This window comes from Geotrypetes seraphini, chromosome 1 (genome assembly GCF_902459505.1).
Source record: "Geotrypetes seraphini chromosome 1, aGeoSer1.1, whole genome shotgun sequence".
NCBI lineage: Eukaryota > Metazoa > Chordata > Amphibia > Gymnophiona > Dermophiidae > Geotrypetes > Geotrypetes seraphini.
Window position 1 is genome coordinate 71,773,580 of NC_047084.1, and position 27,156 is coordinate 71,800,735.

The window sequence follows — 27,156 nt, forward strand, 5'->3', positions numbered from 1 at the left end:
TTTTAAAGGACGGTGGCAGTGGGGCACTTTTTTTAGGGGGTTCGAGGGAGGGAGGGAGGGAGGGAGGACGGGGCACTTGTCGGGAAAGGAAGGGGGGGTTAATTTTTTTTTTAATTGGGCTGTAAAACATGCAAAATATCTGCCCAATTAAAAAAAAATTAAAAAGCCAGCAGAAGTCCTGACAACAGTGACAGGAGGCTGCTTCTCCTGTCAGGGCTCTGCCCTGACTCAATCGGTTTTGAGTTAGAGTTTGCATGCAAATGATTTGCATCTCCGTGCAAATCATTTGCTTGCAAACAAGATAGTGAATCACCTGCCCGATCACGGATTGGATCGCCACGGATCGGATCAGTGAGCTTAGTGAATCTAGCCTTAAGTATTATGAGATAAAAATGATGCCTACTCATTTCAAAGAGAGAAAAAAAAAAAGACTACAACTCTTAACAACCCCCAGCATGCACAAAAGGAGGATATGATATGTAAATGACTTGTATATTATAGGCATTTTCATATTCTGATATATGCTTGCTGTTGAAGCAATTTGTATATTACTTGTATTTTTATACTTTGTATGTATGTGTGTATTTTGGTTAAAGTGATGGTTGTGTTGATGTGATTTGTATGTTAAATGTAATGTATTATTTTGTATGTAAAAGTATTACTTGCCCTGGAGAAGGGAGGGAGATAAACAAACAAACAAAATAAAGGAGAAGTACTAGAATTTCCTCTAATATGCGCATTGTAGATGAAGGTAATTCCAACCTCACATCTTCCTTCCCTCAGTTTGGAACAGAAAGAAAACTCAGAAGGGCAGGCTTCACAAAGAAAGATTTCTCCCCTGCCTTCATCCAAGTTTCAGAAAGACAGACATTCTAAAATGAAGTCCTTTACTAGAGGGCTTTTCCAGCAAATTGATTTCACATTAATAAGGCCATCTTACACTAAATTAAAGGAAAATGAAGGCTCAAGAGATTTAGTAGAGATTGGAGTGCATAGATAAGACTGGAAAGATGTCCTTTGTTTAACAGGCACTGATGCCACCCACATGGGGGCAAATGTGAAGACTAAAGCAATCCAAAAGGAATGATTAATAAGATGAACAAAACATAAATATAAAAAAAAGTCTTCAAAACTATATGACAGACTTGGTCAGAGCAATGTCCTTAGACTCACTCAAAGGAGCATGTTGTTCTCCTTGGGCATACTCCTTTTGGCATACCCCTGCATGACAGTATTACAGGCAAGTTCTTTTAACCCCCCTCCCTCCAGGACTTCACAGTCATCACCTCAGCAACAACCTTAATGCTAGTCAAATGACTCACAGTTCCAGATGATTTATGGACCATTTTCTCTGATGGAGAGACCATTGGCCCGGTACCAGATGCCCGCTGCAATGGGCCCCTCAACCTAACAGGCTGGCATTGGTTGTCAAGATCACCCAGGAGAATATTCGAAGCCACCAGTGCAAGCTGTTCCTCGCTTCCACTGTCCAGGGAAGCTCCAATTGGAGGGAATGACACTGGGGGGGGGACCACTGGGAGAGGAGGGAATCTTATAGGAGGACCCATATGTGTTCTCACCTAGGGATAACACACCAAAATTACCTGGACATAGGCTAATGCCAGAGCAAACTAATCTCAATAGCACTCTATTAGAGACCGATGATAGCTCGCATTTAGGCTAGCAAGCCTAGACAAGTTCAAGTGGCTACTAGCTATGAGCACTTGAGATCCATAGTCTCTAATAGAGTGCTATTGAGATTAGTTTGCTCTGGCATTAGCCTATGTCCAGGTAATTTTGGTGTGTTACAAATAAGTAAGGTAGGGTTTAAGTTCTCATCTAGAGAACCACTTCAAAAGGGTAGCTGCCATCTTGCAGAAGGAAAGACTGAAGAGGGCACTATACTCCACTGAAGGAGGAGGAGCTGAAAGATGTGATTTGATATCCTTCTGCAAGCAGCTCGCAACCAGAGGATAGTCACCTAGATTACAGACTCCAATGTCCTTGCTACAGAATTAGAGTTACCCTTTCACAAGCTGAGCAGGAAAGAGTAATCTGGTCACTATATTTTGTAAGATTTGTAGGTATGTACATCAATGTGAACTCGTCTAGTATTTTTTAACTCTATTAATTTTCCATTCAAAAACTGTGTATTAAAATATACATACAATTGACTTCAAGCCAGCACTTACAATTGATCAAAGAAATACTACAAAACATTTCCCCCTTCTCCCACCCTAAGTCAAGAACAAAAACAAAGTGGATACATACAGTAAAAATCATAAACAGCAAGAAAATAAATCAAACATACAAGAAAAAATAATTTCCCTCTCCCTCCCACCCTCCCTGTATGTGTAAATCAAATAGGAAATAAGGGGATAATCCAGCTAATCAGTGTTAACAAAATTTGTCAATGGACCCCCATGTTAATTTAAATAGCTTATTATTGCATGTAATTTCTGAATTCATTTTCTCATAGTTGTAACAAAGAGCCCCACGAAAAGGAGAAATTAAGTCTATCCCAATTTTTCGTAACCATTTGCATAGCTATCCCAGTCATTATGGCAAATAGTCTACTTTTATATCTATCCAATGGAGATTTAGGTGACAACAATGTACCACAGATCACCACCTCATCAGCTCTAGAATTACCAAATACAGCAGCAAACTGCCCATTAACTAGGATAGCCACACCAGCCTTTTTCCCCACTGCAGGTGCAAAAAAAACATTGTTTGACCCCCCCCCCCTTCCAGCTTGGCGTCTAGTATTTTTAAAATTTGATAACATATTGCTTTTAATTCACCTTTTTTATTTCTTTTTTAATCTCATTATAATGTACACAGTTTAGACACTTGTTTTGATAGATGGTATATCAAAAATAAAGAAACTTGAAACTTGCAGTAGCCCAAAGAGAACAGCTCAATTACTTGTTGAACTTAATTTAGATGATCAGGTAAAATTTGTAAACCGCTCTGCTATTACTGCGAAGGGCGGTCTATAATTACTAATAAACAAACATGAAAGAATAATTCTTTGTTTCTAAATTTCAGAGTCTGTATCTATCCTGATAAAGGAACAATTTATTTTGTTATAGCCACAGTTATTACAAACAAATTTTTTAAAAAGGGAAAAACAACAAAGACTTTGGAGCCCATGCACAGCAGAAGCATGGTCCTTGAGGTCCTCTAAAGATCTCTTTTTTTCACACAGGAGACTTCAGAATCATTCCTGCTGCTGGTGTCATAGTGGAAGAGTGGAGCACCAGTGCCACAGGAGCTGGCATTCCTGTGGCACTGCTTAAGCCCAGGCTGTCTGCTCTTTCTGCAGGAGCATGCCTGCTGCTAATTTTGCTGGGGATTACAATTGAATAATATAGTAACACTAGTATTTAAGCCCGTTACATTAACGGGTGCTAAAATAGATGTGTAGACTTTTAGCACAATGGGTCGCTGAGGCGCTTCTTTCTTTCTTACTTTGTTTTTTATCTCTCTCCCTGCCCCCCTTTCTTTCTGTCTCTGTCCCCCTGTGTGTCACTATTTCTTCCCTGGCCCCCTGTCTTACTGTCTCTCTCCCTGACTGTCTGTCAGTCTTTCTTTTTTCTGTATCTTCTCCCTTCGCGAGTGTGGGGCAGTTGTAGGCGCGCAAGCGCACTCCTTCTGGCCACGGACATACGGAACACGCAGGTAGGAGTGCGCATGCGCCGCTTAGGATTTTATTATGTAGTCATTAAGCCCGTTACATTAACGGGTGCTAGAATATATGTCTGTCTGTCTCCCTCCCGCTCTCTCTCCCTAGTCCCCTTTCTCTGTCTGTCTTTCTGTCTCTCTCCCTGCCCCTGTGTCTTTCTTTCTTTCTGTCTCCCTCCCTCCCGCTGTCTGTCTGTCATTTTTCCCCATTTCCCTGTGCAGCAGCATTTCCATCCCACTTCCCTATGCAGCATTTCCATCCCACTTCCCTCCTATTCCCCCCCCCTTTTCTGCGCAGAAGCAGCATCGGTATTTCCCTTCCCCTCCAAGTCCCTGTATAGCAGTAGCAGCATTTTCCCCCACCCCCCTTTCCCTTCTCTTACCGCGATCTGCTCTTCTCTTACCTGCACCGTTCAGTCCCTCCCCCTTTTTTTACTGCCATTGTACTGCTGATCTGGCCTGCTCCTGACCCTCCCGCCGCCGACAAACCTCCGGGCTCCAGCCGCGTAGGCAGCACTTTAAACACGCTGCTTCGCGGCCTTCTGCTGTTGATTTCCTCTCTCGCGACTGTCACCGATGATGTCATCAGAGACGCAACAGAGGAAATCGGCAGTAGAAGGGTGTGAAGCAGCGTGTTTATAGTGCTGCCTACGCCGCTGGAGCCGGGAGGTTTGTGGAGGGTCAACGGGCGGAGCGGGGCTGCTCTCCACCACTCGGTTGCTGCCACTGCCCCACAGGGCTGTGAGTGTGGGGCAGTTGTAGTCGGGCATGCGCACTTCTTCAGGCCACGGACATACGGAACACGCAAGTGGAAGTGCGCATGCGTGGCTTAAGGTTTTATTAAAGAGATAGTAAATGATGGCAGATATAGACCTGAACGGTCCACCCAGTCTGCCCATTAGTTATATCCATTAAAAATACATGATTAAATTAACTTGTCTCTTCTTTTTCATATTTCTGGGTCGTAGACTGTAAAGCCAAGTATATAAAAATCATAGTTCATCAATAAAACAGACACATTAGCAATTATTAAAAACACTATCCATAAACTGTCTGAAGATATAACTTAAGCCAACCCTACTGTGCTGAGGCTGGAATCGGTCCAGAGAATGGCCAGAGAATCGGTCCAGAGAATGGCCACCCGGATGATCTCGGGACTGAAGGATCTCCCGTACGAAGAACGGTTAGATAAATTACAGCTATACTCACTCGAGGAGCACAGGGAGAGGGGAGACATGATCGAGACGTTCAAGTATCTCACGGGCCGCATCGAGGTAGAAGAAGATATCTTCTTTTTCAGGGGCTCCCACGGCAACAAGAGGACACCCGTGGAAAATCAGAGGCAGGAAACTGCACGGTGACACCAGGAAATTCTTTTTCACCGAAAGGGTGGTGGGTCGCTGGAATGGTCTTCCACTTCAGGTGATTGAGGCCAACAGCGTGCCTGATTTTAAGGCCAAATGGGATCGACACGTGGGTTCTATTCGCAAAGTAAAGGCAGGGGAGGGTCATTAGGGTGGGCAGACTGGATGGGCCTTGGCCCTTATCTGCCGTCGATTTCTATGTTTCTATGTACCCTGACTAGAGAAGGATAAGCTATTTCTAACTACAAGTAAAAATAAGTAAATAAATAAAATATAGGGAAGCCAGATTTATTTGTATCTACATTCCAAGAATAGTTGACAGGAAATTTCATTTTTAATCATTTTTCTAAAATAAAGAGTTTCCTGTTCTTTGTTTTAAACAGGGAAGGTAGTAGTAGTTCAGCAATAATTGCAATTTTTAGACTTCTTGGAAAAACTATAAATAAATGAAGTGGTAACATAATCCTACCAAAATTGCAAGGAACAGATGACTCAAACATATGGCCCAACTCCATTAATGTGTTCTGTTCCATAATGTGAAATATGATGCAATGTCAGCATGCTCCCAAGAGAAACAAGGTCTGGATATATTTGACAAACCCAAACACCAGTAAAGTCCCTTAGGCCAATAATTAATGAATGAACAGCTATACCATGTTTTACAATGCCATACATAACAAAAGTATACAGTTATACTATCCTGTATTGCTCAAAAAGAAAACAAAATGATCGCTAGAAAAAGTGTCGTCTATATAGAAGAGTTTCCTGCTGTTTCTACCATCAATTTGTCTTCCTTCAGCTGTATCTGCTTCCACTGCTGCCGGAACACAGCTGGCCCCACCTACTGGAGACATTATCGGTAGCGCAAGGGTGAACAAAAAGGGTAACACACTGGAAAAGATGAGAGAATCCTAAGTACCATCATTCGGAAGAGTTTCCTGTTGTTTCTACCATCAATTTGCCTCTCTCCAGCTTATTACCAACACACCAATGTATCTTTGGCCTGCGTTGAGGTTGGTGCAAGCACCTTATAAGCCTGAGAAGACTGCATAAGTAGTAATCCTGAAAGCTCTTCCCTGAGCATAGCTTTGATCTCCTCTTGCAGAGAAGGAATCAAGGCTAGTTGGGATGCCAGCCTGCAGGAAGTTGAGGAGCGTGTGGCGCAGTGGTTGAATCTACAGCCTCAGCACCCTGGGGTTGTGGGTTCAAACCTCGCGCTGCTCCTTGTGACCCTGGGCAAGTCACTTAATCCTCCATAGCCCCAGGTATGTTAGATAGATTGTGAGCCCACCGGGACAGAGAGGGAAAAATGCTTGAGTACCTGATTGTAAAAACCGCTTAGATAACCTTGATAGGCGGTATATAAAATCCTAATAAAACTTAAACTTAAACTTCAGTACTGCCTGTCTAGGTGGGAGATCTTGACGTTCCTGAGTACTCTGGAGGAGTAACGAGTTGAAGAGAGGAAAAGCGTTCAGTGAGGCATTGACACCTATCATGCATCAATGATGCTGATGCAGGTTACATGCCTAGAGGGAGAAGAATGAAGAATATTGCTTAAATTTTTTGTTTTACATGACTGGTCCCTAGATGCAGGTGGTATGGATGAGGGTGGAGTCCTCCACTAAAGCAGTACCGAGTCCAATGTTAGATGCTCTCAATGCAGCACTGGTTCACCGAATGTCGATGCCATTGCCAAAGCTGGTTCCATGTCTAGGGCCGAGTCCCCTGCCACGATCAATGCTGATGCAGACCCCAAAAAAGTATGTCACACTGGATTCTATGGGCTTGAAAAGTGATCTCTCTTCCATGTGGAGACAGAGGTCACAGTGAATGTCCCGGTGCTCAAGACCCATGCACTTCAAGCACCAGTTATTTGGGGGGGGAGGGGGAGAGGTCAGAGCCTGAAATGGTCTTATAACATCAAGAATATTTCTTAAAGCCATAGGCATCCTCTCTGACAAAGAGGGAAAAATGGCTAAGACAATGTCAAAAAGCTTAATGGCAAAAGGAGTTTAATAATGGGTATACGGACAATGATTGATGTTCCCCAGAGAGAAAAGGACAAAGACAGGAAACCCAAAACCCACAAATTTTGAAAAAAATATTTCAACAAAACTTAAGGAAATATTAAAGGCAAGGAATAAAATACAATGAAGGAAACAAGGTAAAAGGAAGGCACTAAAAGACAAAATATGTTTGAAGTACTGAGGAGAGATTGAAAGGACATCTCTGGTCTGCAGAAAATGATAGACTGCTGGTCCCACGTATGCACAATGGGGGCACGCCCTCAAAAATTTAAAGTGATAGTGCACTATGGCAGTGTCCACACTGGGCTCCATGGATGATGTCACCCACACGAAATAATATTATGCCTGCTTGTCCTCGGAGAAAGCACTTTTCAAGGCAGATTAAATGTGAGGTTCACACTCTATATGCATAGTCAACCCAAACCATGTTCAGTGGACAGCACACATGTAAGTATCTGTGATCTTGTCAATGTCTGTATATGCAAACATGTGGCTACTCTGTTGTATAAAAGTAATTACACCTTTGTGTTATTGCCATCTTCTTCAATAGACTTTACAAGCAGAAAAAATGTTTATAAATTACCTCCTACAGTATGTAGTAATATCATGCACTCACTGAACAGTTGATTAGCATATCTTTTAAATGCAAAAAATGCCAGAAGAGCAGAATATTGACCTGTCTACATTCACTCACTGTTAGCATATGTAGCAGAAGTGGGTTATGACCCAATAATTCTCTTTTGCTCATGAGATCTACAGGTCTATGAAGGCAATTTTCAAATGGCTCCTTTCAAATTGGCTAAGATTTAAGGCCTATAGATCCTAGGCTCAAATTTAGGAGCCCAAAATACACATGGCTATGGGAACAGAATTAGGGAAAAGGAAAGAATTAGATACTTTGAACTAATTTTTAGCAACAGATACCCAATGTAGGATCTTAAATCTAGACAAATAGCAGGCCTTAATTTAGGTTATTTATATCTTAGGTATTTAAATTTAAAAGAATTATTTAACTGGGGAAAACCCCCCCCCCCACAAAAAACTAGGCTCCTAAGATATTTAAGATTATCCCTTCATCTCACATCTAATCAAACCATTAGAGCAGGGGTGCCCAAAAAGTCGATAGCAATCGACCAGTAGATAGCAAAGGCAATGTGAGTCAATACCGGAGCCCATCCTGGGCTCCGCAATAGACTCGCGTTGCCTTTGCGTTCTATTCTCCCTGCTTTCTCAACGCCAGGCCAGGCGTGTACAAGCGCCGGGCCCACAGCCCCCCTCCCCCCTGTCAATTTAGACGTTGGAGAGGAAGTTCCGGGCCAGCCAATTGCTGCCTGGCTGGCCCGGAACTTCCTCTCCGACGTCAGAATTGATTGGGGGGGGGGAGGCTGTGGGCCTGGTTTCGAGGAAGCAGGGAGAAATCAGTAGCAGTGGCTTGGGCGGGTGGCAGGGAGAGAGAAAGAGAAACAGACAGAAAGAAAGGAGGGTAAGGAAAGAGAAAGAAAGAAAGATAGACAGAAAGGGGGGCAGGGAGAAAGAAAAAGAAAGAAAAGAGAGGGGAAATTTTGGGTTGGATAGTATTGCCTTATATTGAAGAATACCAGTATGACTATTTATGTTTTGGGGGTGGGGATTTGGCTACCTGGTATATTTGCCATTGTGAAAATTCAATAAAATTTGTTAAAAAATTTTTTAAACACAGGGGAGGGGACAGGGAGAGAGAAAGAGAGAAAGGGGAGGGGGCAGGGCGAGAGGAAGAAAAAGTTGGACTCATGAAGGGATATAGAGCGATGTTGGTTGGGGAATGGAATGAGGTCTGGAGGAGAGGAAACATGCAGGAGGCAGAAATAAATAAATATTGGATTTACAGTCAGAGACTCATGAAATTATCAGACAGCAAAGGTAGGAAAAATGATTTTATTTTAAAAATTTAGTTATCAAAATGTGTCCAAATTTATATCTGCTGTTTGTTTTGTTGCACCCTAAAAATTTGTAATTTTATTGATGTGAATATCGCTTAGAATTTTGAATAAGCGATCAATCAAATTTATAATAAATTTGAAACTATATTTTGCACTACGGCCCCCTTTTACTAAACCATGATAGCTGTTTTTAGTGCAGGGAGCCTATGAGCATCAGGAGCAGTGCGGGGTATTCAGCGGGGTATTCCCTGTGCTAAAAACTGCTATCACTGTTTAGTAAAAGGGAAGGGGGCATATTTGTCTATTTTTGTCTATTTGTTACTGAGATGACTTTGCATATTTTAAAGTCATCTGCCTTGACCTCCTTGAAAATCCCCCTCCCCCGAATATAAATGATAATTAACATTTTCTCTGCGTAGTGTCCTTTGTGTTTTTAAAAATTTTGTTGTTGGTAGATCATTTTGACTTGGTCATTTTAAAAGTAGCTCGCAAGCCAAGAAAGTGTGGGCACCCCTGCACTAGAGCAACAAGTGGTTAGAAATCGTACTCTAGAGCACCATGACTCTTGCCCCTAGGAGCTACTATAATGTGGCTGCGACTCCCTCTGTTATAGGGTTCTTTGCACAAAGCACAAACAGCCAAAGGAGCAGAAGGTGAAATTTACTCTTACCCGATTGTTTCCTTTCCTTGAGTCCTGCTAGACCAGTCCAGACTGATGGGTTATCTACCCCTATCAGCAGGTGAAAACAAAGACTTGAAGATTCCAAGGTCACTATGAATTCCAGCCAAGCTATTTCCAACGAGACAGGCAACTGCTGCATTAAAAAAAAAAAAAAAAAGAGCCCTGGCTACAGCCACTATAACCAGAAGCCTAGATGCCAAGAGCCAAAGTCTTGCTTGAGAAACTGCTACCTTGCAGTAATGGAGAAAGAGGGCTAATTGCCCTCCATCATGACAGTCTTCAGAGTGACTGCTGTCACTAGGGCATTAACTCAAGGGAGGGGGAAGAAACTTATTGAGATCCTCCTGTGAAATAATAATAATAATTCTTATTCTCCATTAGTCAATGGAGGCGTTAGCGACTAGCATGGCAGGCGGTTTAACGCACGGTATTCTGCATGTTAAACCCCTGCCATGCCTTAATAAAAGGACCCCTTAGTGAACTGTTCTCGGTGCCCTCAAAATAACACATTACACTCCTGTGTGAAGAGCGCTGAAGGTTAGGTATAGAACATGGGAGTGTGTGGTGCAGTGGTTAGAACCACAGCCTCAGCACTTTGAGGTTGTGGGTTCAAATCCCACACTGCTCCTTGTGACCATGGACAAGTCACTTAATCCCCCATTGCCCCCAGGTACATTAGATAGAGTGTGAGCCTGCCAGGACAGATAAGGAAAAATGCTTGAATACCTGAATGTAAACCACTTAGACTATAAGTGGTATATAAATGCTTAAATAAATAAATATACTCTTGGCGATTCTGTTAGATTTCCTGGATTACTTTAATCATCATATAAACTTTGAATACCCACTTTCTGCATCTATCTCTCCCCCTACTGCTGCCATCTCTCTTTTTATGCTTTATGTTAACTTTTTCCTCATTTAGCATGTTCTTTTTAAAATGTCCTTATCAGCTAACACCACACATCCTGCTATACAAAGTTCTCACTGCTGGAAAGTATTTTCATCACCATTAACTTCAAGGTCATAAGTTAGGAAATAAGAATGAAGAGCTAAGATATGAAAGTTCAGGCAAATACAAATATAACTGTGCCTTACAGTATGTTATGAAACTGTACTGAAGCCTATGAATTTATATAAAACTGCTTTGAAGTGCTTTTTCCTATGTTGTCAAGGTTTTTCCTGTTTGCAAGCTCTCTCTTTTATACAAAATTAGACTTTGCCTTGTACTTTTAGCCCATTTTACCAAGGCTTTATTTCTCCTATTCTGGGTCCAAGGGGGGGGGGAAACCCTGTAGTAAATCAGACACCCCCATCCCCCATTTTGTTCTGTGACCACACGAGCTGAAGTCACAATGCATTCCACACCCATCACAGAGGATAGAATGGATGTAGTGATCCATTTTCCGGTCTATTTTCAATTGAAATGGAGAACAGTGGAATTCCAATGTGACCTTGTTTCATGTTAGAAAAAAAACGCTCTAACTTTCTATATTTAGCTAAAATATTGCCGACACTGAAATGGAAATTGTTTTACTGTAGCTAAGCCCATGTCTATGCTTGGATAGTTCCCGTGTATCCAGGATTCCACAGATAACACCTGAATCTTCACTACAAGAACAGACTGTTAAACACAATGGCCTACATAATTCATAAAAATCAAAACAGTTTTACAAATTAAGGCAATGGTACAATTCTCAAATATGGTAGGATGTGGACATAAGATTGCTACATTCTTGGACAAAAATGAAAGAAGATCCCTACTATAACTGCTATAAAAGGTCATTCTTTCCAGATACTAAAGGAACAAAGCAGATGCAATCAAAACACCTAAATACCACCTTCACCAATTTCACACAAACAGAGCAGACAGACCTTACACCACTATCTCCACTCCCCCCCCCAAGTTTTTCATTCTGACTGGCACTTTAATGATGTCAAAAGGTCTTAGACATCCTATCTGCTTATGAGCAGATGGACAAATGATCACTTATGTGAAACAATTATATATGTCATCCACAGCTGTGACCTCTGTTAAGTGATCACACGTCAGAGCAAGATGAGTAGTATTAGTCCATGCCAACATTACTATTGAAGAAATGCCTTGATATTAGACCCTGAATGAATATCAATACATGTGCAGAAGAAGCACCATCCACATTCTCATGGCTACTGCTGTTGCTCCCAACTCTTAACTTCATTAGATTTTTACAGGTGGGAGTTGGGCAAGGAGCTAACCAAATGTGCACTGCTTTTAGCAAGCAAATTACTTGTTTCTTATCCAATTTATTAACTAGCTTTAAATTTAAAGGCATCTGTGATGAGTTCTCCCACACAGGGGTCTCAACATCAACAAAATGCTCTTTAAAATATATTAAGAGGTGAGCTATTTGAAAAATGGGTCAAAAAGTGTGCCTTAGAACTAGCATTCTACATATTTTATAGTTAAAAAAAAACAAAAACCCTACACCTTACACTCCTGATCGAATAAACTAATGGCATGCAACTTATAACAGCACTAAAGCGTTTACTGTCAGCAGAAAAACAAACCACCACCAGTGCATTTTACCATAGTAACTTGCAGCAGTTTGTTACATCTCCATTCATACACTGCATAAGCAGGGATTAGCTCAAGCACCGACAGGAAGGGTGAAACAGAAAAAAGTTTGTTGGATCAGACTCCACTATTCCCACTACCTCCTCTAAGGTTTTCTGATCCAGAACACCAAGCATAGAGGCCATGAACCAATGTGCCTCTGACCCACAGAGTAATAAAAATTACAAAGGCATTACAACACTCATAGTCTTCTTTGTCATCCTTTTCTAATAATTCCTAGCATCTTCTTTGCTTTTTAGGCTGCTGTTGCACATTGGGCGAACGTTTTCAGTGGAAAAGGTTCAAAGAAGAGCGACCAAGAGGGTAAAGGGGATGAAACTTCTCTCGTATGGATCGATTTTTCACTCAGTCAAAAATTACAAGACTAGGAGACACGCGATAAAGTTGCCATTCCATGCTACCGATCCAGGGCAAGCAGATTCTTCAGACTGTGGGGAACGACAAGTACAAGGGGGCACTCGGAGAAATTGAAAGGGGACAGGTTTAGAACCAATGCCAGGAAGTTCTTCTTCACCCAGAGAGTTGTGGACACATGGAACGCACTCCTGGAGGTTGTGATAGGGTAGAAGACACTACAGGGATTCAAAAAGATTTGGATAAATTCCTGAAGGATAAGGGGATTGAGGGATACGGATAGAAGTAGTGATAGGTTTTTTAGGATGAGGCAGGGAACACTTGACAGGTCATGGACCTGATGGGCCCCCGCGGGTGCAGACCGCTGGGCGCAATGGACCTCTGGTCTGATCCCGGTGGAGGCAACTTCTTATGTTCTTATGCCTGTCTCAACAGCGGACTATAGACTTGTCCTCCAGGAACTTGTTTACACCTTTGGCAATGCGTTTCAGAACTTAACTATTCTCTGAGTGAAAAAATATTTCCTCCTATTGGTTTTAAATGTATTTCCCTGTAACTTCAAGTGTACCCTAGTCTTTGTAATTTTTGATGGAAGTAAAAAAAAATCGATCCTCTTCTACCCATTCTACACTACTCAGGATTTTGTAGAATTCAATCATATCTCCCCTCAGCCGTCTCTTTTCCAAGCTGAAGAGCCCTCTTTAGTCTTTCCTCATATGAGTAAAGTTCCATCTTCTCTATCATCTTGGTTGTCCTTCTTTGAACCTTTTCTAGTTCTACTATATCTTTTTTTAAGATAAGGCAACCATAATTGAATGCAATACTCAAGGCTCCTGAGAAAATTAGAGTCATGGGATAGGAGGCAATGTTCAGTTGTGGATTAGGAATTGGTTATTGAACAGAAAATAATGGGTAGAGTTAAATGGCTATTTTTCTTAATGGAGGAAGGTAAATAGGGGAGTGCCACAGGGATCTATACTGGTACTTGTACTATTTAAGTTTTTTAGAAATGATCTGGAAATTGGAATGATGAGTGAGGTGGTTAAATTGGGTCAGTGCCCAAGAAAATGAGCTGGATGTCATTGTAGATAATAAGAACATAAGAATAGCCTTACTGGTGATAAGGTCCGCAGCCTCCCTTATCACTGGGTCAGACCAATAGTCCATCAAGCGCAGTAGCCCATTCTCACAGTGGCCAATCCAGGTCACTAGTACCTGGCCAAAACCCAAGGTGTAGCAATATTCCATGCTACTGATACAGGGCAAGCAGTGACTTCCCCCCGTTGTCTTTCTCCTCCAAGAAGTTGTCCAAACCTTTCTTAAAACCAGCTGCACTATCCGCTCTTACCATATCCTCTGGCAACGCATTCCAGAGCTTAACTATTCTGAGTGAAAAAAAATTTCCTCCTATTGGTTTTAAAATTATTTCCTTGTAACTTCATTGAGTGTCCCCTAGTCTTTGTAATTTTTGACAGAGTACAAAACCAAACCAATCCACTTGTACCCGTTCTACTCCACTCAAGATTTTGTAGCCTTCAATCATATCTCCCCTCAGCCATCTCTTTTCCAAGCTGAAGAACCCTAACCATTTTATTCTTTCCTCATACGAGAGGAGTTCCATCCCCTTTACAATCTTGGTTGCTCTTCTTTGAACCTTTTCTAGCGCCACTATATCTTTCTTGAGATAAGGAGACTAGAATTAAACGTAATACTCCAGATGAGGTTGCACCATGGAGCGATACAGGGGCATTTTTAGTCTTGTCATCCCTTTTTAAATAATTCCTAGCATATTTGCTTTTTTGGCTGCCGCTGCACATTGGGCGGAAGATTTCATCGTATTGTCTACAATGACACCCAGATCCTTTTCTTGGGCGTTAATTCCCAAGGTGAACTTAGCATCCGGTAACTGTGATTCAGGTTACCGGATGCACATCACTTTGCATTTGTCCACATTAAGTTTCATCTGCCATCATACGCCCAGTCTTCCAATTTCCTAAGGTCTGCCTGCAATTTTTCACAATCTGCATGCATTTTAAGAACTTTGAACACTAATAATAATAATAACTTTATTCTTGTATACCACCATACCCAGTGAGTTCTAGGCGGTTCACATTAATTAGACATGGTTACATGCAGTTAAGTATTAACTGAACAGATTTACATTAATTAAACATAGTTACGTGTATAGTGTCATCTGCAAATTTAATCACCTCACTCATCGTTCCAATTTCCAGATCATTTATAAATAAGTTAAATAGCACTGGTCCCAGTATAGACCCCTGTGGCACTCCACTATTTACTCTCCTCCATTGAGAAAAATGACCATTTTACCCTAACCTCTGTTTTCTATCTGATATCCAATTCCTAATCCACAACTGAACTTTGTCACCTATCACATGACACTTTAATTTTCTCAGGAGCCTCTCATGAGGAACTTTATCAAAAGCTTTCTGAAAATCTAGATATACTATAGCAACCGGCTCACCTTTATCCACGTTTATTCACACCTTCAAAGAAGTCAAGCAAATTTGTGAGGCAAGATCTCACTCAGCTTAACCCATGCTGACTCCGTCTCATTAAATCATGTTTGTCTACGTGTTCCACAATTTTATTTTTATAATTGTTTCTACCATTTTGCCCAGAACTGAAGTGAGGCTTACCGGTCAGCAATTTCCCGGATCTCCCCTGGAGCCCTTTTTAAAAATCGGCATAACATTGGCAACCCACCAATCTTCAGGTACTACAGACGATTTTAGCGACAGATTACAGATTATTAAGAGCAGGTCAGCAATTTCTTTTTGAGTTCTTTTAATACCCTGGGATGTATACCATTCGGTCCTGGCGATTTATCACTTTTTAACGTGTCGATTTGGCTAAGTAACTCTTCCAAATTCACTGAGATTTCTTTCAGTTCCTCCGCATCATCACCCTTGAAAACCATTTTGATGCACCTAAAAAAATTGTTATGAGTTTTTGCCTCTTTTGCAAGTTTCTCTTTATATTCTTTCTTAGCTGTCTTTATCAATGCTTTGCATCTAACTTCTCTCCTACTCTCCCCCATCATGATTTTCCTTTTCCCCTTCTCTTGCCACTCTCCTTTTTTCTTCCCTTTCTACTTCACTTCATCTTATATGCTTCTCCTAGTCCTATTTTGCTTTCTCTGCTGTAGTCTCTTTTCTTCTTTTTCTTTGTTGCTCTCCACCTGTGTCGCAAGAAGCCTTCTTTCTATGCAGCAGCAGCAAACCTGAACACAAAGATGCTAAGGGTGGACCAGCTCAAAGAGCAAGACTGAAGGCCAAAGTGAGATTTTTAAGATGATGTACATTTAGAAAATTAGTGTCATGTAGTTTTGCAAATGAAAAAAAAGCCTAGCTTGATATATATGACATTAGTTCCTCTGAAAAGATTTACCGATATATAGAGTAGAATTTGTCCAGCTAAGTTATTATCTGGGTAAATTCTCAAGGCTGAAAATTGACCTCTAAACTAAACTAAACCTTAGGTTTGTATACTGCGCCATCTCCGCAAGTGCAGAGCTCGGCACGGTTTACAGAAGTTAAGAGGAAAGGAACTACAATGAAGGGATATGGGGGAGGGACTAAGAAGATAGAAAGGGACCGGGTGCTAGAGAACGGGAGGTGATTAGATTTTTGAAAAGAGCCAAGTTTTCAAGTGTTTGCGGAAGGATTGGAAGGAGCTTGAATTTCTGAGCGGGGATGAGAGGTTGTTCCAGAGTTCTGTGGTTCTAAAGGGGAGGGATGTTCCAAGTTTTCCTGCTCGGGATATGCCTTTTATAGAGGGGAAAGATAGTTTCAGTTTTTGGGAGGGTCTAGTGGAGTGTGGGTTTGAGGAATTCCAAAAGAGTGGGATAACAGGAGGAAGGACGCCATGTAGGATCTTGAAGGCTAAGCAGGCACATTTATAGAGGACTCTGGAGTATACTGGGAGCCAGTGAAGCTTGGAGAGGAGTGGGGAGACGTGATCGAACTTGCCTTTTGCGAAAATAAGCTTGGCCACTCAGTGGCTAAAAAATGTACATAGGTTTCATGCACTTTTAGGTGCAGGGAAAAGGGATGAAATGAGAAGGGATTGGGGGGAGGGCAGAGCAAAATACATGGAAAGTTATGCTCAGACTTGACTCTCTAGAAAGCAGCAATCAGGATCAGTAGTGAGTGGCAAAAGGGGTTCAGAGTAAGAAAGATTTCAAATGTGTGGGAAATACTGTCTTATTTAGCTGGCTGATCCATAGAAGTGCATCTAATTCACTGCTAGGAGTTAGGCACTACCAGTTTTCAAGATGGTAGCAGGACTGTGACAATGTTGGATGCCATATAAATATAATCAGTCAAGTAGGCGTGAAGCCTAACTGCATCAGAAGCGAGTGGGAGGGAGGTGAGGGTTCAGGGGATATAGGAGGGGGTTTTTCCCCTTTAATGGCTCCCTTTATGTGAGCATACAAGCCATTCCCCACTCAAACACTAGCAGAAAGGGAGACATCTTACTCCAGATGCAGCAAACCACTGCAAATTACCACAGTGGTGTAAGCTGAACATAAGAGCGGCTTTACTGGGTCAGACCATGGGTCCATCTAATAGAAAACATGATGGCAGACAAAGGCCACATGGCCCATCTAGTCTGCCCATCCGCAGTAACCATTAGCTCTTCCTCTCTCTAAGAGATCCCACATGTCTATCCCATGCCTTCTTGAATTCAGACATAGTTTCTGTCTCCACCACTTCCTCTGGGAGATTGATCCACACATCTACCACCCTTTCTGTAAAACAGTATTTCCTTAGATTACGCCCAAATCTATCACCTCTTAACTTCATCCTATGCCCTCTCATTCCACAGCTTCTTCTCTTTCCAACAGTGGCTAGTCCAGGTCACACAAATCTCAAAAGTAGAAAGATTCCATGTTAACTTAACTCTATGGCTTTCCCCAGGGTCTGCCTTAACAGTGGTTTATGGAATGTTTGGGGGGGCTTTCCTGTCAATTCACACTTTTTAATACTGAGGTAATTTAAATATTATTAACTTAGGCCCCCTTAGGGTTTTTTTTTAATCGCAAGCCACTGTGGTAAAAGCTCCGATACTTGGCTGGCGATAAAAATCCCTAACGTGGCTTGATAAAAGGGGGTCTTACTGCATTGGGAATACAAGCTTTTTCAGCATGTGCATTAGAATGCTGTACATTGAAACTTAACATATCAAGCGCTCAGAAATATACTCACAAGTAACAAAAGAATATATAATAGAGTCTCTCTTATCTGACCACTTATCCAACATTTGGATTATCAGACTACTTTGGTTATCGAGATGCACACAGGTTTCTCTTTCCCGGCAACATGTTTAGTTAAAAAGCAGCAGTACTAAGTAAGATTCTTGGGCACATTAAGTTTTAAACTATTTTTACTACTTCTTTTGAAACGTGTGTAATATGCTTCTATTTTATCCCTCATCCACTTTTTCTGTATTATTTGACTTTTCAATTTTCCAACAACCTGTCAGTCCTATTTATGTTGGATAATTGTTTCTATTATACTTATGTACAGAAAGTGACAGACTTTTAGAATGGGAAACCTAGCTAGGAGTAACTGAGGCAAGAAGAGTGACAGAAAAAAAAAAAAGCACAGAATAAGCAAATGGTTCAGTGTCAAAGGGCAGGATGGTAAAACCCCAGAGTTCAAATAATCTTTGCAGCGCTGCAAAAGGAAAAAGATAATGGACTTGAGTCATTTGATCAACCTACAATTGTTACAATATGGCCACTGCCTAAAATAAACCATATAATGAAATCAAATGAAGGTAGAAAGAGGCAGGGCTTTTAGGGGGAAATTTTGTATAAGATGCTGGTCTCAGCAGCCGCCTAAGAAGTAGCTGAGAATCACAGACTGGCATCCTTTACAGAATCACATCTGCCCTAATAGACAAGACACCTAACCCTACCTAACTACCCCAGATTCTCTAACCAGCACCCATGATACAGGTGCTGGTTAGAGAATCACGTTGCTATCAGCTGATTGCGACAATGGAATCCCCTGATGTGATCAGCCGAGTGGCTGCAGCAGGGAACCCCCCCCTTGCAAAGTCCTCCGGCAGGAGGGATACCCACTCCCAACCGCCGGACACCCCCCCCCCGAACTCCTCCAACCGGCGACACCCCCTCCAGATTCCCCCAGCTTCCAGACCCCCCTCCTTCCTGTACCTCTTTGTAAAAAGTTCTGCCAGAGGGATGCTTACACTCTCCGGCCAGCAGGTTCCCCACACCAAAATGGCAGGTCTTCCTCTTCCCGGTGCATCCCAGAATACACTGGGGAGGGGTCTAAGGCTCTGATTGGCTCAGATGCCTAAGACCCCTCAGCCAAACGGAGCCTTAGGCCCTTCCCCAGTGCATCCCTTGCCGCAATCATCTCAGCGGCTGCATCTTTTTGAAATGTAGGCCAGGTATTAGAGTATCTCCTTGTTACTTGAGACAAGGTTGACTTGGAGGATGACAAGGTATTCATGCAGTCAAGTGTATCTTTTGATCTTCTGTATCGCCTCTTCTATACAATCTCCAAAGAGATGTTTCCTATTCAGGGAATGTTGGACAGTTGGTCCTCTATGCTGGCGTTTTGGTCCAAAATTCCTGCCTACATATGGCAATTGAGATTGCCAAAGCGCAAAGACTATGTCAAAAGCATCAAAAGTAGAATCCACCATAGGCAGCGGAACGTTTTTTTGTTTGGGGGAGCCCAAAAGCCCCGCCCCAGACCTGCCAAAGCTCCGCCCCAGGTCTCACCTCCATAATAATAGACGGGGGCGGGGGGAAGGGGGGTTAAGAAGGGAATTGGGAGTTATCTTTAAAGGTCTGGGTTGGTGCATTACAAAAAAACTGAATGCCCGACACTGGGGTCACCATCTCGGTTACTTAGCCAGAACAAAAACATGCATTATTCCCACTGCAGCAAAACAAATTTCAATTTACTACACAATTCCTTATTTATGGTACTGAGGTGGTATTACAGGTAACTGAATAGCATAGTAAATTTTACTGTATGATAGCACATCATATAGCACAGCTTGGAAAATAGGGCTTTTAGAATTTAAGCCCTCTAGGGACAGGGAAATACTTTCTGTATCTGCATACAAAACTCACCTTGAATTACTACTAAAGGCTTAAGCTAAATTCAAAGTAACTTAAACACACCTTCACATAATCCCAGCCCAATTCATATGTACAATAAAATACAGGTTTTCTATTGACAACATTTGCTCTAACATTTATTGGTTGCACCCTGAATTTGGGGCTTTCATTATTATTGAAAGCTGCAGAGGAAACAGATTTGTTTATTTTATCGTCTGGAGTCAGCCATTAGACTGTAATCATCTTCCATGTAAAAACAAACATGCTTGTGAAGGAGCTGGGGAAGGAATGGCTGTAAATTTGTCCATGTGGGATCTTAGCAAACTTAGCTTGAAAAGAACAAATAATATTGTTAAAATCTGAACCTACTTATACTTTTGACTTCATAGAAAAAAAACAACAAAATGATTCCAGATGACCAGAATAGTAATCTTAAGCAGTCTGAATACCCAAGAAGGAATGCACCACAAGTCTTGTTTGGTTAACCAAAGGCATACTTGTATTTTGAAACTTAACATCTTATTTCATTCTAGCAATTATTTAATTCTAATATTGTATAAACTATTAATACTTACAAATACGCGAGGAGATAGCATATGTGAAGAAAATTTTTAAGTGTCAGACTAAAACTTTTGCTACTACATCTAACCTGTTTAAAGCATCTGGTTTCCCTCAAGCATAACAAGTTGTAAAGTACATGCATTGCACAATGGTATGTTTCGAGAATCCGCCTGCCCACTGCTTCCTTCAAATCATTTCCTGACCCAGTCAAATACAGCGACAACCACTGAGGCAGGGCCTGGTTCTTCAACAATCAGCTTGCCTGCTTTTCTGAGCAAAAGGACATGGGGAAACCCTGCATCATCAGCAGCAATGGCATGGGTTCCTCCCTGGTCCAGTATAGGCTTGTGTACATAATGCACAAAGCTAATTATCAACAGTGTTTATGCAATTTGACTGGATAGATGAACAAATCTTAAGTGAAAATGAATATGCATGTATTTTTTTCCACAGATGCACTTCCACAAGCAGACTTCACAACAATCTACAAATAGTAACATCTGTTACAAAAGATCTCTTGCATTTCTTATGTTGATTCCCAGTGAAGCTCCTTGTGACTCTGGGCAAGTCATTTTAATCCTCTATTGTCCCAGGTATAAAATAAATACCAGCATATAAATATCTAAACCACTTTGATTGTAACCACAGAAAGGCGAAATGCAGGCAGTTCCTGGGTTAAGAACGAGTTACGTTTCTCAAGCTGTTCTTAAATCGGATTTGTTTGTAACTCAGAACTTGTAGATTTTAAGATTCTTGCTGCTTACCTCTGTTACTAGCTAACAAAAGGGTCAACTGCCCCTACCAGCGATCCCTCTAAGGTACAGTATGCACAACCACACACTGTTCTTAATGTGGCCATGCATCACTCATGAACCTGCTGAAGGAGAAGTGTAGCAGTCTATGCTACTGGATATATTGCTCCAGTGAAATTAAATGAAGCCGCAACTGTGTTCTTAAGTACAAGTCATAGTTTAGTCATGATTCTTGTGCATACCTTTAGAGGCATTTTATAGCATCACGCTAAGCCCCATCCTTTTCAGTGCCTAGGTGGACGTGTCAAGAGAAGCAGCTGCCAGAAAATATAAAAGGCAGGGCCAGAGCTGAGTTAAGTAGGCCCATGTGAGAAAAAGGAAGATGTGATCCCAGTATAATTCCTTGACTATTACAGCTACATATTATAGTTGGCTTAGGTAAGCCAACTTCTTTTGCCGAATACTTGTGAAGCTTTGTTCTGAGGTCTGGCTGGAACCATATTGGGTTACCTGACTGAAGAAAGACTTTTGCAAGACTGTTTGGGGCAGGGCAATTACAAGCCACAGACTGCTTTGTCCAATCCAACTGTCTCTTCTGGCATTTTACCTCTCATTACTGTTTGGAACAGAGGTATGGATTGATGACCAAATACTGTAGTCGCTTTGCAGGATGTCCTCAGAGCAGAAATGAGCTACTGAGGCAGCCATAGTTCATACATTTATGGCTGTCACATGACCTTGCAGCATCAGCCCAGTCTGAAAATATGTAAAGGAGATACAATCTGCTAACCAAGTGGAGATGGTTCTCTTGGAAAAAGCAACCCCTAGTCTGTTAGGGTCAAAAGCTACAAAGAGTTGAGAGGACTTTCTATGAGGCTTAGTCAAGTCAAGATAGTATGCCAAAGCATGCTTGCAGTCTAAGTTGTGGAGGGCTGTGTTTCCAGGATGGAAATGTAGTTTGGAAAGAAGACAGGCAAAACTGTGGATTAGTTAAGGTGGAATTCTGGAGACTACTTTAGGGAGGAATTTGGGAGGAATCCGGATATTCTGGGATGTGAGGGCTATAAAATATGGCTTTCAAAGTGAAAAGTTTCAGAGAGCAAGACTTCATAAAAACTATACAAAAAATGAATTTTTTTTCAGAAAGGTAGCTGGAAAACAATGACCATAAATGCTCACAGTCTAAGCAATAAAAATCATGATCTGCAAGCACTGATGTTAGAGGCAGACTTGAATATTGCTGCTATCACAGAGACATGGTTCAGGATGGGATGCAAACATACTGGGCTATAATCTTTTTTTTAGGAAGGTCAGAGACGGTTAAAAAGGTAGAGGAGTAGCTCCCTATGTAAAGACCAATATCCAAGTGACTGAAATGCAGCGGGCCAGGGGAAAGGAAGACGCAATATGGATTGCTTTGAAAAGAGATGGAATGTCTATCCACGTGGGTTTTGTCTACAGAGCTCCAACTCATTCCCAGGAAATTGATAAAGATCTTGTTGCAGATATACAAAAGTTAGGAAAGAAAGGGTGTCAGGTCAAAAGCGCGCCCAGACAATTGAGCGCAGCACGTGCTGCCGCACCACTCTAAATTACTGTTTTTAGTGCTCCGATGGGGAGGCGTGGGGGGGAATCTCCCCCACTTTACTTAATAGACATCGTGCCGCATTGTGGGGGCGTTGTGGGGGGTGTGGGGGGTTGTAACCCCCCCACATTTTACTGAAAACTTCACTTTTTCCCTGTTTTTAGGGAAAAAGTTCACTTTACAGTAAAATGTGGAGGGTTACAACCCCCCAAACCCCCTATAACGCTGGCGCGATGTCTATTAAGTAAACTGGAGGGGTTCCCCAACAAAACCCCCCGTCGGAGCCCCTAAAAACTGTAATTTAGAGCGGCGCGGCGGCACGCACTGCGCTCAATTGTCGGCGCGCGCTTTTGTCTTTCACGCCATTGTCTATGAACCGAAAGAAAGGGGAGGTGCAGTGGATTGGTGATTTCAACATACCAGATGCTGACTGGAAAGTTCCATCTGTGGAATTGGAAAGAAGTAGAGAGATAGTGGATGCCCTTCAAAGGGCTCTGCTCGGACAAATGGTGATGGAACCAACAAGGGAAAAAGCGATACTGAATTTGGTGCTCACAAATGGGGAAAGTGTCTCTAATGTCCGAGTGGGAACCTACATGGGTTGTAGCAATCAAAAGGTTTGGTTGGATATAATAGCTAAAGTGGAGTGTGGCAACACAAAACTCAAAGTCCTGGATTTCAAATGTGCGGACTTTAGAAAAAAGGGGGCAGTATCTGAAGAAAAAGCTGATAGGATGGAAGAACATAAGAGAAGTAGAAAAACTGTGGTCCAAGCTAAAAGGAGCAATAAAAATGGCTACTGACCTTTATGTGAGGGAAAATAAATAAAAACAATAGAAAAAGAAAACCAATACAAATCTCCAAACTAGTAGCGGGGAAAATAATGACAAAAAAGTTGGCAGTTGTGAAATATAAAAAAAAAAATTCAAGAGGAGGAGCACAGAACAGGAATATCAGACGAAACTGAAAGAAGCCACGAGAGAGATACATCTGGCGAAAGAGCAAGCAGAAGAGCAAATGGCTAGAAATGTAAAAAAGGGAGACTAAATTTTGTTCAGGTATATTAGTAAACGAAGGAAGATGAAAAATGGAATTGTGAAGCTGGGAGAAGTCATGAACCACTATGTGAAGAGTGATGAACAAAAAAGAAAAATGGGCCAAACATCTATGTTCATGGAAGAAAATCCTGGAAAAGGACCGCAACTGGCTGGCACAGTTACACATGAGAATGGAATGGATACACGCCATACACGGAAGAAAGTGTTTATGTACAACTTGAAAAACTGAAGGTGGACAAAGCCATGGGACTGGATAGGATCCATCACAGGATATTGAGGGAGGTCAGAGAGGTTCTGGACAGTCCACTTAAAGATTTGTTCAATAAACCCCTGGAGATTCTGTGTGATTGGAGAAGAGTGGATGTGGTCCCTCTTCACAAATGTGGCCGCAGAGATAAAATGGGAAACTACTGGCTAGTAAGCCTCACTTCGGATCTTGGAAAAATAATGGAAGCATTGCTGAGGAAAAGGATAGTGAATTTCCTAGAATCTAATGGGTTACAAGATCCAAGACAACATGGTTTCAAATGTAAATCATGCAAAATGAATCCGATTGAATTCTTTGACTGGGCGACTACATAATTGGATCATAATTGTGCTAGATGTAATTTACCGTATTTTCGCGGATATAACGCGCGCATTATACGTGTTTTTACGTACCGCGCATACCCTTCGCGCGTTATATGCCTGAGCGCGGTATACAAAATTTTTTTTACATATTTCACACCCTGCCCGACGCCCGATTCATCATCCGGAAGGACGCTCGCACCCCCACCCCGAAGGACCGCCGACTCCCCGACAATATCGGGCCAGGAGGGAGCCCAAATCCTCCTGGCCACGGCGACCCCCTAACCCCACCCCGCACTACATTACGGGCAGGAGGGATCCCAGGCCCTCCTGCCCTCGACGCAAACCCCCCTCCCCCCAACGACCGCCCCCCCAAGAACCTCCGACCGCCCCCCCAGCCGACCCGCGATCCCCCTAGCGACCCCCACGACCCCCCACCCCCCTTCCCCGTACCTTTGGTAGTTGGCCGGACAGACGGGAGCCAAACCTGCCTGTCCGGCAGGCAGCCAACGAAGGAATGAGGCCGGATTGGCCCATCCATCCTAAAGCTCCGCCTACTGGTGGGGCCTAAGGCGCGTGGGCCAATCAGAATAGGCCCTGGAGCCTTAGGTCCCACCTGGGGTGCGGCCTGAGGCACATGGGCCCAACCCGACCATGTGCCTCAGGCCACGCCCCCAGGTGGGACCTAAGGCTCCAGGGCCTATTCTGATTGGCCCACGCGCCTTAGGCCCCACCAGTAGGCGGAGCTTTAGGATGGATGGGCCAATCCGGCCTCATTCCTTCGTTGGCTGCCTGCCGGACAGGTGGGTTTGGCTCCCGTCTGTCCGGCCAACTACCAAAGGTACGGGGAAGGGGGGTGGGGGGGTCGTGGGGGTCGCTAGGGGGATCGCGGGTCGGCTGGGGGGGCGGTCGGAGGTTCTTGGGGGGGCGGTCGTTGGGGGGAGGGGGGTTTGCGTCGAGGGCAGGAGGGCCTGGGATCCCTCCTGCCCGTAATGTAGTGCGGGGTGGGGTTAGGGGGTCACCGTGGCCAGGAGGATTGGGGCTCCCTCCTGGCCCGATATTGTCGGGGAGTCGGCGGTCCTTAGGGGTGGGGGTGCGAGTGGTCCTGCCGAGGGGGGAGAAGAATCGGACGTCGAGGGGGGGCATCAGGCTTTCAGGATGGGGACAGACCTTCAAGGGGGGACAGGACTTCAAGGGGGGACAGGCAGACCTTCAAGGGGGACAGGCAGACCTTCAAGGGGGGACAGGACTTCAAGGGGGACAGGCAGACCTTCAAGGGGGACAGGCAGACCTTCAAGGGGGACAGGCAGACCTTCAAGGGGGACAGGCAGACCTTCAAGGGGGGACAGGACTTCAAGGGGGGACAGGACTTCAAGGGGGACAGGCAGACCGAAGGGAGTGAAAAAGCTATAAAATAAACCCACTAGCGTGTCAATGTGTTGAGAGGAAGAGGTGGTCTGGGAAATTCTGCTGAGAAAACTCCGGGTCAGGACAGCGCACGGAGAGGCGGGGCAGTGCACGGAAAGTCATGGCAGGTGAACGGAGAGTCAGGACAGCGCACGGAGAGGCGGGGCAGTGCACGGAAAGTCAGGGCGGGTGAACGGTGAGTCGGGGCAACCAGAGGAGAGTCGGGGAGGGCGAAAGGAGAGTCGGGGTGGCCAGAGGAGAGTCGGGGAGAGCGAAAGGAGAGTCGGGGTGGCCAGAGGAGAGTCGGGCAGCATGCGCGGTATACCCATGAGCGCTGTATACAAAAGTTTCCGTACATACAAGTGTGGTTTCTGCGCGCTATACCCGTGTGCGCGTTTTACACAGGTGCGCGTTATATCCGCGAAAATACATACTTAGATTTCAGCAAAGTCTTTGACACAGTTCCTCATATGAAGCTCCTGAACATTATAGTTAGAATCCAAAGTGATGAACTAGATTAGAAACTGGTTGATGGACAAACGTCAGAGGGTGGTGGTTAATCAAATTCATTCTGAGGAAGGAAAGGTGAGTAGTGATATGCCTCAGGGATCGGTGCTGGAGCAAAATCTGTTCAATATGTTTGTGAGCAACATTGCTAAGGGTCAGAAGGTATGTTTGCCTTTTTTGAATGATACCAAGATTTGTAACAGAATGGACACCACAAAAGGAATGGAAAACAGGAAAATGGATCTGCAAAAATTGGAAGACTGGTCTAATGTCTGGCAACTAAAATTCAATGCAAAAAAGTGCAGAGTGATGCATTTGGTGAGTAGAAATCTGAGGGAGATGTATGTGCTGGGAGGCGAGAGGTTGATATGCACGAACAAGGAGAGGGACCCTGGAGTAATAGTGTCTGAGGATTTGAAGGTGACAAAACAGTGTAACAAGGTGGCAGCTGTCGCCAGGATTATAGTTAGGATCTTGTTTAAACTGCTGTTATTGTAAGCGTTGTGTAGTTTTACACTAATAAAAATATTTAATGTTAATAAAAAATTGTGTGAACAAGGATGTCTAGTGTTTGTATATTAGCTCACCAGGATAACTCAAGTTTCTAATCTCGGTTTATATTGGAGACAACCTTTTTTCCTCCTTTTTGGGGGGAAAGGGGTCAGCTCGGTTTATATTCAAGTATATACGGTACACCACCCCCCCCCCAGTGATTTTATTCACATTATCAAGGCTGGGGGAGAGGAAGGGATAGTAGATGGCATGGTTTTAGGCAGACTAGATGTCCATATGGTCTTTATCTGCCTTCATTTAAAATAAGTGTTTCATTGATCCTGCAAATAAGCAACAATGACAAAAATAGACACATTGTTGTATTGAACTGTTTAGAAATGAATTTAAACCATATGCTAAAGTTTACTTTCTAACTATACGATGCTTGATG

General features: G+C 43.0%; 1 protein-coding gene across 6 annotated transcripts in view; it reads right to left on the bottom strand.

Moving 5' to 3' along the window:
• Positions 1–27,156, bottom strand: part of RAI14 (retinoic acid induced 14) — a 243,961-nt gene that overhangs the window by 117,651 nt on the left and 99,154 nt on the right. The gene's annotated exons all lie outside the window — the stretch shown is intronic.